This window comes from Podarcis cretensis (assembly GCF_951804945.1).
Source record: "Podarcis cretensis genome assembly, chromosome: 2".
Lineage (NCBI taxonomy): Eukaryota > Metazoa > Chordata > Lepidosauria > Squamata > Lacertidae > Podarcis > Podarcis cretensis.
The window spans coordinates 65,409,910-65,429,441 of NC_137171.1; the positions used below are offsets into that span (position 1 = coordinate 65,409,910).

The 19,532-nt window shown below is 41.8% G+C and overlaps 1 protein-coding gene and 1 long non-coding RNA gene across 8 annotated transcripts in view; one reads left to right on the forward strand and one right to left on the reverse strand.

Moving 5' to 3' along the window:
• Window positions 1–19,532, forward strand: part of GRIA1 (glutamate ionotropic receptor AMPA type subunit 1) — a 201,720-nt gene that overhangs the window by 63,981 nt on the left and 118,207 nt on the right. The window lies entirely within an intron of this gene.
• Window positions 15,956–19,532, reverse strand: part of LOC307211614 — a 34,661-nt gene continuing 31,084 nt past the window's right edge. Inside the window, exon 4 of the long non-coding RNA XR_013836536.1 lies at window positions 15,956–17,133. This is a non-coding gene — a long non-coding RNA (uncharacterized lncRNA). The remainder of the gene's footprint in view (window positions 17,134–19,532) is intronic.

Below are 19,532 nucleotides of genomic sequence, written 5' to 3' on the forward strand. Positions count from 1 at the left end.
GTGAGTGCTGATGTTTACTGATAATTTGTAACACCATAGGGAGGTAATGAGAATATTTGGTTAAGTTACCAAATTCCCTCCTCTTCTCCATAATTTACAGATAAAGGGCAAAAGTTACCAAGGCATAGCAATAAATATCCAGGAGAGGATTAATGAAACAAACATTTCCGACATATACCAATATAAATCTCAAAGTCAACTGGGCATCTTCATTAAACAAATAGATTTAATATACTGTTTAATCAGCTACTAACAAAGGAACATATACTTTGTGAAAATTAGAAATATTGACCATATACATAAATCAGTTCTGGTTCTCATCAGTTCATAGCATTAAGTTCCAATAGCCTTCTAAAAATGACCTAGTTTAACTCAAATGACCCAGTTTATATGTAATTTTTCAACATTTAGTCTTAAATGCCAACATTTAGCAGTAAATGCTAGGCAATGGCCAGAACAGTGAAAAAATCGGTTGCTTTTAAAATACTGGATTCCATGTATCTACCTGCTTCTAAAATAATGATATTATCCTCCAAATGCAAAATACTTAACTGAAACCTGTGTTTGTTGCTCCCTGACATTCCAGATCCTCAAATTAGTATGCAGTTATTCCAACTCACCATATGTTTTAGGTTTTCATATTTTCACTACTCACTGATCACAAGATGTATAGTTTGGAAGGGGGCATGCTGATAGGAAAGTGTATAAACCTATGGAAGTGGCTTTACCATAATAGAATCATATCATTGCAGAGTTGGAAGGGATCCTAAGGGTCACCTATGCCAACCGGCTACACTGCAGGAATCTCCGCTAGATCATACATGACAGATAGTCATCCAACATTCTAGCTTGTCAATGTCCTTCTTAAATTGTGGTGCTCAGAAGGGACACAGTACTCCAGATGTGGTTTGACCAAAGCAGAATGGACTGGGACTATTACTTCCATCAGACTATGGATTTCTTGTTTTACTACCACAAAATTTGTAACCATTTCTTCTGTTACATCACCTGTTGAAGGGTATGAATGTGTGGCACATTCTGTGTCTAAATGAGTATCGTATTATACCGTATGCATTCCAATATGCCTGGGTTAAGAGCCTCTGGATAGAGTTTGCTTCAGACAGTTATTGGATACAGTGGTGCCTCGCAAGACGAAATTAATCCGTTCCTTGAGGCTCTTCGTATAGCGGTTTTTTCGTCTTGCGAAGCAAGCCCATTGACAGCTTAGCGGATTAGCGCTATTAGCGGTTTAGCGACTTTTAGCGGATCAGCTGATAAGCAGCTTATCAGCGGATCAGCTGATAAGTGGCTTAGGGCTTAGGAAAAGGGGGGGAAAGGGGGGAAACCCCGCAGGAACTCGCAAGACATTTTCGTCTTGCGAAGCAAGCCCATAGGGAAATTCATTTTGCGAAGCGCCTCCAAAACGGAAAACCCTTTCGTCTAGCGGGTTTTCCGTCTTGTGAGGCGTTCATCTTGCGGGGCACCACTGTATAGCAATCCTTGAGATTAGAGCACAAACACACACTCCCTTTAGAGGTGGCTGCTAAACCAGCACTGTCCCCTGCTGGTAGCTGAGCATGTCAGACAAAATCCCCACTAACCACACAGTCAGCAAGCACATGTGCCAACATGTTTTCTTTGGCAATCACTCATAGCCAAGTAAGATTGTCTTCCATAAACACGGTTTTAACAATGAGTCCGTAAGTGACTGTGGAGGCCAATTCTGGATCCACACGTCCTTCCACAGTGGGGACATTGGTTTCTGGGCGGGAGCTGATCACAGTGTGGATTTGCCAAGCTTGCCTTCCTCCTAGCATGTTTCTCCCTTGCGTTCTGAGTTCGAGTGTCTTCAAAGCCCTTGACACCTTTGGTAAAGGCTGTTCTCCAATTGGAGCACTTGCAGGCCAGTGTTTCCCAGTTGTCAGCGTTTATACTACATTTTTTTAGATTTGCCTTCAAGACAGTCTTTAAACCTCTTTTGTTGACCACCAGCATTACGCTTTCCATTTTTAAATTCAGAATAGAGTAGTTGCTTTTGAAGACAATCATCAGGCATCCATCTGCAGAACATGACCAGTCCAACAAAGTTGATGTTGAAGAATCATTGCTTCAACCCTGTTGATCTTTGCATCTTCCAGTACACTGATATTAGTTCGCCTGTCTTCCCAAGTGATGTGTAAAACTTTTCGGAGATACTGTTCAGTCAGCAAGCATAAGAAAAGGTCCTGCACATGTGCCAACATGTAGACATGCATCAACATACAGGGTGAGTCTTTTAAAAGAGGCCCCATGGAACATGTGTACTCTGTATCCACGGGGCCTCTTTTAAATGCCTCACCCTGTATGTACAAAGCTGTAGGAGATTGTCTGAGTTCCTCTTCATTTGTAACTTATTGAAGACTAAGCCAGAAAGGTTTGACTGCATAACATTTTTCTCTTGCATTTGTGGACTGGACAAATAGATTGAGGCTGCAATTGCAGTCCCACTGATTACAAGCAAACATATAATCATAGAATTGTTGAGTTGGAATGTAGCAATGCAGGAATCACAGCAAAAGAACCCCTGGCAGATGGCTATCCAACCTCTGTTTAAAAAAACCTCCAGTGAAGGAGAAAGCCACCACCTTCTGAGGCAGTCCATTCCGTTGTCAGAATGTTTAGACAGAATTTCCTTTCTTGTAATTTGGACATACATGGGGCTGGAATGGATTTGACATTCCATTTCCCTGCTTACAAAGAGAGTTGCCACTAATTTGTGTTGGGCTAAAGAAGAAGAAGAAAGCAAACAGTTTGAAGTCTCGGCAGGGTGTGGGAAACAGATGCAGTCAAAGAAATTTCATACAACAATTATTAAATTCAAAACCAAAGAGAAGAGCATGAAATTGGGCAGGTTTGTTCCTCCCCTGTTCCCTGTGGAGATCAAGATTGAGAGTGGAGAAGACAAAGAGTTAAAAGAGGCAAGGCAATGATTTTGTTCTTTCACAAAAGGTATCAATGCAAAGCTTTCTGAGCTAGAAATTAATGAAGATGGAGTCTGTATTATGAATTGCATCCCTTCTTGTCACAGTGGGAACCACAGAAGGAATCTCTCTGCTGTGGAGACGCTGTGGCTGTTCACAGTTTGCTGCAAAACCCTAGTGTTTTATCTTTTCTGCCAGTATCTTCTTGAAACATAAATAAATAAAGGCAAATACATACTAATGAGACCCCAGGGCTAAGGAATGGTGGGGGGACCATCGTGTTTTATCGGCCTGTGCTACTGGGTGAAGGGAGCCAGATAAGTAGCTGCCAAAGAAGCAATTAGATCTCCATCTTCCCCTACACAGAAGCCTGGATACACTAGGAAGAAAGCAGAAGTAGACAGACTAATGAACAAGTGCAAAAAATAGCCCAGTGATTCATGTAAGGACTTCCTTAGTCAACCTCCAAAGCCATGTCTTTGCTGCCAACTAAGAGAAACAAGCCTCCTAGTCTGCTTTCATTGGAAATGGGCTAGCAGGGAAGATTCTCTATTCTCCCTGGCTATTTCAAAGGCTTTGTGAGGTTGTGTGGGTTTCAGGATAGCTGCCAACGTTCAATGAGCTGTCATCTAAGCCTTTTTTGACAGAAACCACACACTAGTGTTTTGACTAGAGGACAAACAATCCCAGCATAAAGAATGCAGTCTGCTGTTGCAGTGCTAGCTGTTAAGGGCAGGCAGTCCTCCTCCTGCTCAGCCCCAAAATGCTTGAGACTTTCCAAATATGTTTTTAAAAACCCTCAAGGGAATTCTGGGAACTTAGGAACAACCCCAAGTGCCTTGCCATTGCCTCCTTCCCTCCCCCCTTGCCCTAAGGCAAAAAATATTGATCTGAGATAAGGGCATCCATGTGTGGAATGTTATATTTACCCACTGAGGACTGGGGATGTGACTACAAGTTACAGGATCCCTAACAGGGACTGACATTAAGTATCATTTCCCATTGAGCAGGAAGATACACAGCAGCAGAAGGTGACATAGGGTAGACATTTTGCCCCCTTCTCAAGGGACACTAATTACCTCCCTGATCCCTGATGTGGAAATACAGAATTGTCAAATGAGAAGGAAACTTATTTAGTTATAAAAAAAGAAATAATTTATATACTGCCATTCCACCAAGATGTATCAAAACAGTTTACAACAGTAAAAAGAAGATAAAACCATGCAAGAAAAGCATTGGTGTAGTTACAATGTAGTTAAAAACAAAGCAAAGATTAGTAACCCATTGTGAAAGGATATGCTCTTCATTTCTGCATAGGCCTGGCATAGTATAAAAGCTTGCAGCAGCCATTTAAAACACGACACAGAAGGTGCCTGCTGAATCTCACTTGGCAGCGTGTTCCACAGGACTGGTCCAATGACACTAAAGGCTCAGTTTATCATTGTTGAGAATCAAATGAGCCTCACTCAGAGAACCTTTGTACTCATTTAGTCCAACCCTCTTCTCAATGCAAGGTCTGAAATACAGGATGCAACTACAACATTCCTGACAGCTGATTTGATGAGCAACAACAATCATGCATTGATTGGAGCCGCTGCTATCACTTCCTTTTTTAATATAATATTTTTTATTAATTTTAACATATAAATTATAACATGTACCACAAAACTTATCACTTATACAGTCTTTTTAGACTTCCATCAGCACCTCTGATGATCCACCGTTTTAACCACTTCTTATGCATTTCTTAACTTTATATTGCCTTTACATCTCTTAACAAATCATCCTCCCCCTTGTCCATTTTTACAATACTTCTAATAATACTCCTCACAAAACTTCTTGCAACCCTACAAATGTCATCTGTTCTTCACAATTACTTTTCAAATAGTCCGTAAATTTACTCCAGTCTTCCGTGAATTTCTGGTCTCGCCGGTTTCGAATCCTTCCTGTTAGTTTATCTAATTCTGCATAGTCCATTAACTTCATCCTCCATTCTTCAATCGTCGGTAACACTTCTTGCTTCCATTTTGGGGCCAATAATATTCTTGCTGCTGTTATTGCATATAAAAGAGTGCTATCACTTCCTACCCAATCCCCTTACTCCAAAGTAAGGCAAAAGGGAAATGGGGAAGAAACAGTAGGACAAATCAGAGGTGGGTTCTCCAGAAATAAAAGCAGAATTAAGCTAGAGAGGGTGTTCTCATAGTTAGCGGTAGATTTCCAAATTCTTGAAGGTAATATCAGGGTAAGAATGGTCACATTTTCACCCCAACCCTGCAATTAGCTGCTGCTGCTGCTACAATGGGGAACTAATCCATTGGTTCTCAAGTATTAACACTGTGTTACTTCCTAGGCCTGCCTGCCTCTGTTTCATTTCCACTCCTTTTTAGTCTCACCTCAGAACCCACTTCTTCATCAAACAAGTTTAGCTTCACCTTAGCTTCATTGCCACTGCTACATAAGTCTATTCTGTCTTTTCTCCTTCATACTACTCATTATATTTGACCACTTAACCATCCCCATCCTATTTACAATGTGGTAGATTGCAAACTATATTAACAAGGACTGAAATACTCCATTCTAACACACTTGTAGAAGCCAGAGAGCAGTGGCAGCAAACTGTCACTAGAATCTACTAAATAGAATACAGTGGAACCTCGGGTTATGGCGGGGTTCCGTTCCAGAGGCCCCGCCGCAACCTGAAAATGACACACATTGAAGCGCTGCATCTGTCCATGCGCAAAGTTCAATTCAGCACTTCTGCACATGCATGAGCGGCAAACTCGGAAGTAACCTGTTCCGGTACTTCTGGGTTTGCCACGGATGTTCGCTGAAGCGGACGCAAGTGGAGGCAGACGCAGAATGAGGTCTGACTGTATAAGATCTGTTTTGATGAATTAGACACTAGCCCATTCATGTCCAGTATTCTGTTTCTGCAGAATATCCCCAGAATTTGGTATTCAAATATATTTCTCCACCTAAAGCAATGGATAAATGCAGGGCCATTCAGGACCTTTTGATACTTGAGGTGTATCAGCAAATGGCCCTTCCCCAAATTAAGATGCACAATACCCACATTATTTTGGCTCCTGAGGCAGAAAATCTCACAAGTGCCATTTCCTTGGCAGTAAATATATAATAATAATAAATTAAACACCCCAGAGTCGTTTGTGACTGGACTTAACTGTCAGGGGTCCTTTACCTTTTTTAAAAAAATAGCTAACAATTTGCTGCCCTTTTATGGCAGCCAATATCAGTTGCCTGAGGCTGCTGCCTCACTCTTCCCTGTGGATGGATTTGTCCTTAATAAATTTGTGCAAAAGCCATCTAAGCTATTCACCATTATAATATCTTTAATTTCCATAAGTTAATTTTGTGTGATAAGAGGGAGTTCTTTCCCTCGTCCAACAATTTCAATGTGTGACCCTGAGTTTTGGAATGATGAAGTACTATCTTCTCACCATCCACTCCTTCTGTCCCATTCACGATTTTGCAAACTTCAATCATGCCCCTCACCTTTAAAGTCCAAAGGCACAAATATACTTGTCCTTCCTTGAAGGAAAACCATTGTTCACTGCAGTTCTCTTGAAACTTTCCTGTTACATGAACTAAGTCTATGACAGTAATAATTTTGAGACTGGTGACTGATAAATATGCCCTCGCTATAGATTTATATAATAGCATTATGAAACTTGCTGTTCTATTTTCCAACCCTTTCATCATTGTCATCATAATCAGCTAAGGTCAAACTAGATGAGGCATTGGAGATCCTGTCTCCTTTGAAATCAACCTTGAGGTGGGAAACGGAATATAATTGTGGAGGATCTAAACAATTTTCTCTCTTCCATTTTGCCAGTCTACCTCTCTCACTCCCAAGCTGTTTGCCCCATGAAGGAAACCAAATGAGTGCATGGAAAGAAAGTTTCAGTCCTGTTTGACACCCTTTCCAGTGGCAATTTTCAGAAGAAATTTAAAAAGAAATGTAAAAGCCAGTCATGGATCTTTAGCATTTCATCTGGGTTGACACTAAGTTTGCTGTTTTCACTGCCAGGGCATACTGAGATGATCCTTTCTGCAGGATTTTAACCTCACATTTTCCTGAGTTGTGACAGTCTATTCTGAACCCATCAACCTATGTGTGAAGATTGTTTTTGGTTAAATGTATATCACTCTGCACTTGATAATGAAACTTCTCTGCCCTTTCACTGTTCACTTTTGCAGTGTCTGTTTGCTCAGTTCTCACCTTTATCACTAACTTTGGCTGTGATGGATCAAGCCAGTGGCCCATCAAGTCCAGCATCTTGTTCTCACAGGGGCCAACCAAATGCCCATGGGACCTGAGTGCAACAGCACTCTCCCCTCCTGAGGTTTCCAGAAACTGGATTTCCAGCAACTGCCTCCAACCACCTCTTTCTTTACCCCAGTGTATTCATATAGCACACATTACTTGGCTGGAGAAGTTCTTGCAAAATTCAGACAAGCACAAATATTGAAGGATGGCTGTACAGTCGTACATTGCATCTTGAACGGCTTAGTTGACGAACGTTTCGGCTCCCGACTGATCAAAAACCGGAAGTGAGTGTTCCGGGTTTTGAACATTTTTTTGGAAGCTGAGCATCCGATGGGGCTTCCACGCCTTCCGATTGGCTGCAGGAGCTTCCTGCAGCCAATCAGAAGCAGCGCTTTGCTTTCTGAATGTTTTGGAAGTCGAACGGACTTCCAGAATGGATTCCGCTCAACTTCCAAGATACAACTGGATTTTGGTTCCTGCATTGATTCACAAAGTGTAGATTAGGTAGGCTCGCCTTTAAATGCGAACTGGATCTAATCCCCCTCATCCATACTACTAGTACATAGCCTTCAGCTGGCATGATTTTTCTTTTAATGTTGGTCTTTGTTTGACCCACAAGCCATAACTGGCTAGTACCTTGCCCTTCTAGAGAAGGTGTGGCTACATGAATGAGCGATAGTTTCATCTAATCTGGTCTTAACCCAAGAAAATCTTTACTAAAGATTATCTTTTTTTAAGAAATGTGAGATAAATTATGGATTTATTACATTATTCTTAAATTTACATGCTCATGAGAGCAGCCCTTGAGATGCACCATAACTAGAGAAGCTTCAATGGCTGAGAATACTCTGTATTTTAATGCATTTGCAGCTCCTGATTCTTTCACTGAAGAGGTCAAGGAGACCTCTTTCTGCAGTCGTTGCTCTGCAGAAAGGTTAACGTGAACTGTTTTCTGCTGATTTCCCACTGCTGCTCATTAATTCCTTCCCAATATATTTATTGAGGAAATTTTGCCTTCGTGCAGCCCACTAAGGTATCTCTTTGCCTCACACCCATTCCAATTATGCTGCACCATTTCCAATTATATTTTACCATTCTACAGTGGGAAGCCTGCATGCAAAAAGAAAGAAGAAATGGAAAAATTCCATATTCTACGAAAATGATTAAAATTCCATTCCATTGCTGGCTCTGGGACTTGCACATGTGATTAAGTATTGCCTTGGATTTGACGACGGACTTGCTATCTTCAAAAACATTCACAACCCTTTTTTTTAAAAAAAAAAAAGATAAACATAACTGAGATTTAATCTTTCCATATAAAAACTCATCTTTCACTTCCTGGACATCTTTTCTCCATTTCCTCAGCACTGTTTTAAAAAGGAATAAAAAACATGCTAAGGCCTCAGCTAGTGGAGCCTCTTAATTTACTCACATTTAAATTAAATGCCTGAATGCCACGGATTACAGTAAAACTATCCTCATGTTTATTGATGGCACTAGATGATGGCCTCATTTAATTAATATTTATGGTTTTCTAACTAATCTTTGTACCATGTTGGTTGAGAAGAAAAGAAGGAAGGAAGGAAATAGATTGTGAAATTCTCAAAGCTCTCCAATAAAGAGAAGAGGGAAAAATGAGAAAGCAACACTAGGCTGGAGAATATGTTCTCCTTTTTCGATTTTTGGAGAGAAACAAACTTTAGAGGGAAGGAAATGTTCTTCAAAAACATTTTGAATCTGTGGATGTTTATCCTTTTTATCCTATTCAGGATCGTTGATTCTGCTGGTGGCTGGCTGCTGTTGCTGCCTCTGTGTCATTGTTGTTGCTGTTGTTGTTTAGTCGTTTAGTCGTGACCCCATGGACCAGAGCACGCCAGGCACTTCTGTCTTCCACTGCCTCCTGTAGTTTGGTCAAACTCATGCTGGTAGCTTCGAGAACACTATCCAACCATCTCGTCCTCAGTAGCATGTTGGACGCCTTCTGACCTGAGGGGCTCATCTTCCAGCGTCATAACTTTTATATGCCTGTTGTCTTTGTCCATGGAGTTTTCTTGGCAAGGATACTGGAGTGGCTTGCCAGTTCCTGCTCCAGGTGGATCACGTTTGGTTGAAACTCTCCACTATGACCTGCTCAGCATAGCTCATAGCTTCTCTGAGTTATTCAAGCCCCTTTGCCACAGCAAGGCAGTGATCCATGAAGGGGGTGTCATTGTTACCTCTTCCTTTTTCTGAAGATTTCACCTAATCATAGTTTGCACAATGAATGGGATGACATCAACATTACATAGCCCGTCAGAGTTGTCTATGAGATTGTGAGGGCACATGAGGGGAATCTAAGTGACTGCATAATTATTTTGATGAAGAATGTTGAAAACCATGGCAAGTATTTTCAGACATTGTTAAAAAGGTTCACAAAACTGAACATTATCTGCTCAGTTCTAGATTGCTTCCTTCAATTTCAAGATGATCTATTAACATTTTGATCTTGGAGGCATTTGCAGTTGGAACACAGAACCCAGCAGTTGCAGGAAGAGTGAGGCAGCTGTCTTGAATAGCTAATTTTGGGTACCAAATTGTTCTAAATTTCAATGGGCAGTTCTCCTAATATAAACATCTGGTTGGCCACTGTGTTGGCCACAGGATGCTGAACTTAATGGGCCATTGGCCTGACCCATCAGGCTCTTCTTATGTTAATTATTTATGTTTACCTTGACTGGGGATTAAGTAGGCAGTTGTTACTGTGTCATAGGTAACAATGTGCCTTTGGCCAGTCCTGATTGGAATGTACCAAAACCAGTCTACTTCCTACAGTACTTAGTTTTTTCCCTTGAGTACTGAACAAAATTCATTTGTTCCTCAGAAAGAAGAATGAATGAGAAAATCAAGTGGCATTTGTTATTCCATGTGCATCAAGAGCTCTTTTAAGAACTATTATAGACATTATTCACAATGGGGCATACATCAAAATAATAATCCCTTAATTCAGTTAACCTTGTTATTGTTCATATAATAAGGTTAAGGTAACTAAGAATTCCTACTTTATTGAGATATTTTGATTGCAAATAACTTTTTTGAGAAGGGATGGATCAGAGATCAAAATAACTCCATAAATAAATGGCAGCTTAGAAATCTGATAAAATAAATAAATGCTTTCTAATTTATTCAATTATTTTAAGGATTGAGGATTGTCTGTTGTAATAATTCTTTTGCCATTGAACGACTATTTCCTAATGAGCTTTGGTGTAGATGTGACTATGTCCCCCCAGCAGGGGTGGGAAACCCATTAAGATGGTCCACACTCAGGAATCTGAGGGATTCCTGAATGCTCTGTGGGATTTTCAGGGTGTCAGAACTGATGATCCTGTCAAGCCCTTAGACTCATTGAAGAATGAGGAGATTAGATAGACCACTAATATGATCATTCCCGAGTCTCCCTTCTGGTGGTATTGAGCAGGTGCTGGCCTTCCGGGAAGTTGTGTACAATGAAGCAGGTCAAAGAATGGCTGGAGTACAAATAGTGTGAATCTTGTCCCAAAGACAAGCTGAACACCTATTTGAGCACCCCATTGCACCTACTGCATGATAGTGGGTGTTTAGTTTTCCACTTCCATTGCATCCTCAAGTAGCCATTCAGCAGAGTTGTTCCAATTGTACATGGATGGTCCTTGTGCATGGGATTCTCAAGCCCTCGGGTACTTGCTGTGACAAGTTTCCTAGGCACTGTCAGGGTAAAGTCACTCCTATACATGCATACTGGATGTCTTGGTCGAGACATTTCCTAATGGGGTATCCAATGTGCTGTCTGATCTGGTATTGTGCGATCACTTGCTGTTCAGGTCAGAGGATGTGGACAAGGGCCTTTAGGCTATCCATATGAATATATCCCCGCTCCCTTGACCTCGATTGTTGTGGCTGGTTCAAGGGAGCCAGGGAGCTGGACTAGGTGGGTTGAGGGTAGGGTTAATACACTACCTTAAAAGAGATGGTGGTGAATCCACTCCCCACCCCCTCTATCACATCTTTGTATGCCATCTTACTGTTGTCACATATTGGCTGGGAATATAGGAAACTGGCTTACATCAAATAAGGTAGGCCACTGATTCGTCCAGCTCAGTATTATCTACTGACTGTGGCTCTCTGTGGTTTCAGATAGGGGAAATTCACAGCCCTACCTGGATAGGACCGGGATTGTACCTGTTATCTTCTGTATGCAAAGCTGATGCTCTGCCACTGAGCTGTAGTCCTTCCCTTTGTAGGGGAGAGAATGTCTGAAGTGAAGCGCTTGCTCTACCAGTGTAGGCTGCACTGTTCTAAATGACACGGGGAGTCTACACACACACCAGGTCTCCTCCTTCCAATACATAGAGCGTGCATGGTGTCATGGTTACGGTGTTTTACTAGAACCAGGCAGATCAGGTTCAAATCCCCACTCACTCATGAAGCTCACTGGGTTACCTTAGGCCAGTCACGGTCTCTCAGCCTCACCTACCTGACAGGGTTGTTGTCTGACTGAAATGGGAATAATGTTAAGCATGTGTACCACCTTGGAGGAGAGGTGGGATATAAATAAATGAAATAATTAAATGTGTTATTGAGCAGTTCTTAAATCACAAATACCATCTCTGCAGAACAAGAATCAGATCCCTGTAAGTAAAGGAAAACGCATTAAAGATTTCATATTGAACCACACCGACATCATAAGCCTTTTCCTACACAAACAGCAGGCAAAGGGGCAAAAAGAACTCCTGGATTATATTATTTTAGTCTACTGGTGAGATTGTTATACGACTGACGCTCCCTCGCATGAAAAAAACCCTTCCTCCTGGTATGCTAGGTTTTTTTTTGGGGGGGGGTTAAGTGCCACAATTTCCTACTCCTGGGGAAATGTTCAAATGTGTGACCAGCTTCCAACCACCTGCACCTGCAGTGTGATGTGATATGTATAAACCAGGAACAATTTTACCCTCTCAGCCTCTGTGTGTGGGAGCTAGGCCCTTGATATGTGTGTGAAATAGGCAAAAAGAAGGTATCTTAAGAGCTGAAGGCATTATGAACCATACACAGCAGAGAACATGGCACAGTCCTGTGAATGTCAATGACCCTTTCCTAGGCATGGGATAAGTAACTACCCACGACCTCATATATGTCATTCTCAGGACCCTCTGTGCAAAGACATTTGCCAGTTGCCTGCCATATCTTTCTGCTGAAAACCTGCAAGGTCTGTCAATCCCAGACCCTTCCATTACAAAGACAGCAGATGCACTTAAAGTTATGAAGCCCAGAGTAAGCAAATCTAAAATGTTTAATCTATTATTAATCAGACAGTTGCTGAAATGATAGGGCTCTGGGGGACTTGAGAAAGACATCAATATTTATGGGCTCGTTAGCAAATGTTTCTCTCTCGTTTTTCTATTTATCTTTAAAGAGGCAGCAGGAGTATGAAGGATGTTTATGTTTTATGTCATTACATAAGGAGGCAATGTCATGTTTGGGGACAGGAAGATTCAGTACAAGGTTCTGAATATTAATCACAGAAATCAAGTGCTGGAGCTGGTATCAAGTCTTCACAGTCTTGTAACCAAGTACTTGAGCATTTCCAAAGGCATCAGGATATACCCAAATCAGAAAGTTGAAAGGTGGGCTTTGAAAAACAATTCAGTAGCCACAAGTGTGCTTTGAACTAAAGATCAGGTGATCTCTGGCTTACAAGTAGAATCATAGAATTGTAGAGTTGGAAGAGACCATGAGGGTCATCTAGTCTAACCCCCTGCAATGCAGGAAGCTTTTGCCCATCATGGGGCTGGAACCCACGATTCTGAGTTTAAGAGTATCATGGTCTACTGACTGAGCCATCTCAGGATCATATAGCAGAAAGGAGTCCAAGCAACCCCTTAAGACTGGATATCCTTTAGAGATGCCTGCCCTATTGTTGGTGAATGCTGGCTCCACAAACCGTTCATTTTAGGTTGGGTGGGGTGTTGGTGGTTTAGACCTACTTTGAGCATCTGAATGAAATCACCAGATTGCTCTACAATATTTTTATCCCATTTGATTGCCCTATAATATATTTATCCCACTTTTCATCAGACCAGATTTCATAATACAGCATAAAACAGTTATAAAGAAACACAAAGGAAGTGGCAGATAAATTTTAATGCACACTGAAACTTGCTCAGTTAAAACATTACAATCTATTAACACGCTTCAACAATGTAAGTGTTGGAGCCACTTCAAAGTGATTTATGGTTTTAAAGGTAGTGAACAGGCAGCCAATGAAATCCTTTTAATGCTAGGACAATATGGATGAACTAGGCTGCACCTGCCAAAATTCTGAGTTGAATTCTTTACCTAATGAAGCTTCTTAGCTACCTTAAAGCCACTTATTAGTGTTCTGCCAAAAATTTATCTTGCATTTGTCAACCATTCTCAATCAATTAATGAGAAAGAACTTTCATTCAAAAATTATCAAAGGGGAGAGAAAATTATGTAACATTATCATAGTTTGGATGCCAGATCTTGATATGCTTAGCTTACTTTCTGGGTGGCCAACAAGTGTTTGTGAGTGTCTTTTCTTTCATTCCTCAAATCATCTCTTCAGTGTATGTGTTCTGCAGCCTACCTGGGTGTCTGTGCTTCCTGAAAGCCCCATGATGGCTTGGTTGGACTTTTCTGTAAGTACAGTAGGTAGGGATGCCACCTATTGGCCTCTGTTCGTTTTTTCAGCCAAGTCTTACTTTTAAAGAAATCAGTGAAGAGAAGAGGGATTTTTTAAGGTGAAAAATGCATCCTTTAAAACCACTGACTGCATTGGTCTCAGATACTCAGTAGCCACCTCCCAAGCTTAATACACATCAGTTAAAACCTAGGGAAAGAGGTTGTTCTTCCTATGGGTCTTTTTGTGATCAGGAACTACAGGCAGCTTGGGAGGCTGCAGAGCCCTGGAGAAATGTTTAATGGAAGGAAACGCACACATGGCTATGGCCACCTCACAATAATAGAGCACGCTCAGTCTACACCTATTTGTATAACAAAAATCAAAAGAAAGCCTGAAGCATGCCATGAAAGAGGAAGAAAAACAGAAGCCTCTTTTGCTTGTGAAGGAAACTTCTGAGATGTTAGAGAATGGGTTTTGGCACAGCACTACATAGACACTTTGATGTAATCTAGTCAGAAGTTTAATACAGCATGGGTCACCATGGCCACACTTTCTGGTGATCGGAGCTGCCATAGTTGGTAAAGGCAGTCCATTCCAGTGATTGCCTGGATCTCTGGTGACAGTGATGGCTAACTTGTGGCCACCCATATGTCACTGAACTACAACTATCAGCCCCAGTCAACATGGTTATTGGTCAGTGATGATGGGAGTTGCAGTCCAGCAGCAACTTTGAGGCCCACAGGTTATCTACCCAAGCTGTTAACCTGCTCAGGGGGAGTTTGACCTTCTCCAGAATTGATAGAACACCCGCTCCCTGGTCATAAGTACCTGAACACCTCCATTGTGTCAGGATATATGCCCACACTAATACTATAAGATAAATATATAGTTTTGTGTGGCAGGACCAGGAATGCAGCACAAAGCAGTACCCAGTCATAAAAAAGAATTCAGTTGTCCCTACCCTGCAAATTCTCATGCAAATCTCAGGAAAAGATTATATTTTTTAAAAAAGCAAAAATAGGCATCATCTCTCTTTCCAATGACTTGTTCTGCTTGAAAAGAAACATTACTGTGGGAGAGTATGTAGACCAATAAAACATTTCTAACTCTCTCATCTCCCTGAAGATTTCAAATTGTTTCTCTGAGTTTGTAAAGTATTTCTGGAAAGCTGAGCATGGCACCAAGCAGAGACCTATTGTTTACAGATTTCATTAGCTTGCTACTACTGTGGCTGCTCACACAGTGTCTGGGCTGCAGGACATCAAGAATGCATTCAACTCTGTTTAGCTTATAAAGTGGTTTCTGACCCCTGGGCATAGAAGTCTATTGTTTGCCAGTTGAGTCATTTGCTGATGTTGCATCCCTTGAGGCCTTCTGCTGATATTGTTTTCTGCTGTCTAATGTTCCTTGTTCTCTTAGTCATCTATTCCAGTTTCTTCACCTATGCTAATATTATATATAATGGCTTCACGCCCACGTAAGCACAATGTGATTTGCCTCAGAACCTATATAGAGAACTGTTTTTCCAAACTCCACAGCTGGAAGGTAGCAACACAATATGTTCATAGTGAGTTGCAGCTAAGTATATGGAAGCACAGAGGCGTAGCAAGGTCAGGTGGGACCCGGTATGGGGAAAAAATTGTCAACACCCCCCCCCCATTGACGGCTTGGGGTAGGCTTGGGAGTCGTGGGCGGGCGGCACGCCAAATGTCATCCCCAGGCATGCCGCTCACCCGCGACTCTTAAGTCTCCCCCAAACTGAAGGCAAAGCGGCACAGCTCCCCTCTTCCCCCGACAGTAGGCTTGGGAGTTGCGAGCAGGCAGCGCGCTGAATGTCACCCCCCTCAGCGATGACACCCGGGGCAGTCCGCACCCCCTGCACCCCCTTTCTTATGCCTCTGCTCATAAACACTGGTCTTGTAATACTCTGCTTCTTCTCTGCCCCTTTGAAAAAGCCAAAAGGACTATATGTGAGGCCAGTCCTAGACTAAATGACACCTGCTCCATTTGTAATGACACCTTACTTTTTATTGTATTTTGATGCATGATTGATCCCTGTTGTTTAAGAGGAGACATTTGCAAACGGGAATCTGCAAATCTGTACTTAATCATGCTATGTGAACAGTTTGTACTGTTTGTTTCAGCTGCTGAGTGGATCCTTGAGTACATGGTCCATGACAGGCTTCATCAGAGCTCTGCGCTCCCTGAGTCTGGCACCCTAGGCAGTCGCCTTTGTCACATGCCCATAAATCCAGTCCTCGGTATGTCAGAACTGATCTTTGGAAAGAGAGACTGATATGCGTATTCTTAACCAAGAGTGTGGTTGTTTGTCGCTGTGGAGGGAAAGCCGGCCGTATCTGAAAGCAGAGGGAAAGCATTACTGTGACACATTTAGGGCTGCTGCATGAAACACACTGAGATGGCTGACACAGTAAATGGGGATCTTTTGTATGTGCATGTCATGCAGCAAGAGGCATTACAATGCCTGTCACTGAGAGGGAAGGATTATTGCACCTGTGACAGTCTGAGAAGGATTACCATGCCTATGATATGGGGAGAGGGATTACAGCACCTTTGATATAGCAGTACGGTTTACTCCGCATATGGAAAGGCAGAGATATGCAGAGTGAGGGAAGTTCTTTATGTGAAGGACAGTAAGAGCTTTTTAGCAGCTTTCCAGCTTCTTTACATATGAGAATTTCCGGGAGTTGCAAGTTGACTGGGAAAATTACTTTTTATTTTTGACATTCCCCTCAGGTATCTATCCTCTTCCTTTAGTATTAAATATATTTCTCTCCTTATTTATACTTCTTTTCTCAGTACTCAAATGTTCTAAAACATAGCTGTGGATCATCATGTGCAGGCATTGCATCAGAGGGGAATGAGGGTTATTCTAGGGCATATTTTTTCTTCATTCACTCTCACTTACCTCCCTAAGACATAAACGGTTGTCATAGAAATCAGGGAGGAGTTCTTGAGAGGAATTTCTTAAATTCCTCCTCAACAGTTGCCTCCTACCTCCTGTGGAGTAATTGCTGCAGTAGTTTGAAGCAATCGGCAAAGCAGTCTCGTCTGGCTTCATGGAATACATATAGCAACACATATTTTCATGTTCTGAAGATGAGAGGTGTGATTGCAGGAGATGGAGGTGAACATCTCAAAGGAAAATACAGTGATGTTGTCCATTGCAAACAAAACAGAGTATGGGCTGCATAGTCACTCAATGCCTTTAGTAAAAAAAAAGGGGGGGAATCTGGCAAATACCAGGGGTATGCTCCTGCAAAGGGAGGAATGGAAGCTGAATGGATTCATGGAATTGTATATGGGAAAATGTTCACTCTGAAAAACAAGCAAATCTCTCTGTGATCTTGTGGCAGATCTGCCCTTAGCTGCCCCTTAGCTGCCCAATAATTCTGCTTCATAAAAAAGCTTAATTCAATCAGTTTCCCCTTTTTTAAAACAAGCATTTCTCCTTGATTTTCCACCATATCGTGAATTCTCTGGTCTCTCCCTGTGAGTCACTAAAAAAGGAACGTTCTCTTCTGACCTTTTTCCTTCAGCTAACCTTAAATTGCTGGGTGCTCTATGTATTGATGAGTAGAAGCAGTATTTTTACAGCTCACCCCTTTCTCTCATCTTCTCTGACTTCTCGTATCAGTGACTCCCCCTTTTAAGGAGGGAAACCAGAAACCCTTGTTAAAACATGCTTTATTATTTTGCCATCTCTGGAACTCCCAGTGACCTAAGACCCCTTCATGTGCTATGGTAGATAGACATATTAAGGAGGTCCACACATTGAAAGGTCTAGCAGCAGCCTCCAATATTGCACTGTTTCCTTGGTCCCATCCACAATTAGGTGTGGGACTATGGACATCTGAAGAGGGGAAGTCTATGTTCATTAACTTCAGGTAAAGGTAAAGGTAAAGGGACCCCTGACCATTAGGTCCAGTTGTGGCCAACTCTGGGGTACTAGAATACTGTACAACTGGTGGTCCAGCTCCCATGGAAACCTATATTGGCTTCCTCTTCCCCCTATATTGCATATGAACACTAGGGGCAGAGCAAGGGCAGCTGCATAATGTCAGAGTGGGGCCAGCCATATGGGCCCAATCACCTTTTCCATACATGAAACATCTAAAAGCAATTGACATGTAGAGAAGGCACTAAATCACAGACAATTCCAGAAGTAGGCCTGTACAAGCAAACCTGCTTGACTGATCATGCTCAGAGCTAAAAGGAAAAAGAGGAAAGTATTGTCTATGCTGTGAAATCATATGATCGACACCATTTCATGACACTAACAGTTTCAAAGCAGTAACATTGGGAGTGAATAACTAGACCCTGTTTACATAAATGATAGAAGGCTTGGAGACCATCTTTATGCCAGTAAAGAGGGTTTTCTGTTTCTGTGGAATAATATTTGTGAGAAATATATTGTCATAATGGGGGGGGGGGGGGGAATCCTTTTTAGGATCTTAGAAAGAATGGCCTTGTCCTAACATTTGTGGCCACTCAGACTGTCACCAATTTCAGAGAGGGGAAAGCTTCTCAGCTGACCTCCTGAAACTGGTGTAAAGCCCAATAATACAGTTTAGGAAACTGTTACCTAAGAATAATTTTATATAGTTCTGTCCCATAGTGAATACACTTCTTCTATGCAGTGGGCATTTTGCCTCTATTTCATGAACACTGTCCTGAATATATCAACTGTGTGGTGCCAAGCATACTTCCAGGGCTTGGCAAGTGTCTCCAACAATGTTGTCAGAGTTGACATGCTGTGAAACAGATATGAGAACTTGCCTCAGGGCCATTGTGAGGTCCCATATACCACTGGAACAGATGCTGCTGCAGTTGACTGCGAAAACTCATCCGCCCTGCCACACACATACAGTTCCTTCTATTATACATAGATGCAAATTGATGTTTAAGCAGCTGCAACATGCAGGCTATTTTGTGACCACGTAGCAAAAATTCTTAGCTCATTTGCACATCTTACTTATACCCCATAAATGGACACACAAATGCTGTTTCAGTATGTAGAAGAAGTTTGTTCAAACATTTAGAAGTCTGCTGGGGATCGTTGGTTCAGTTTTTTTGCCTCTAGATGTAGGCTCTCACAATCACCACTGCACATTTAAATCAACATTCTTATATTATTTGAGGACACAAAGGGCTAGCCAACATTTTCATCCCATGTTGCACTCCCAACAAAAACTGTCCCCAAACAGCTATTTAGTACATGGGGTGTGTGGTTCAGTTCATGCTAGTAAGAGCTTCTCTCCCCTGTCAAAGAGAGCTTTGGGGTGGATTTTCATCAGGACCCCCAGTGCAGGCACCTTGTTGCAAGAGGAGATCCTGACTGGGGCCCCCAGCAGCTGCTATATACAGTGTTTGGGTTAAAACAAAAACAAAATATTTGCACAACTCCAAGTGTAAATGCCATGTGCAGCTCTGGCCTCAGAGTGTTCAGATACATTTTCTCAATAATCCTTATCTCAGACCTGTAATGTTGATCCGTACTTCTATCCTGTTGCAAGTAAGCCTGTTGCAAGTAGCTTTAGAAACATCCCTGACTAATATTTGGCCATCTTGGGTCATTTTCACAAACTTGAATTTTGTACATACA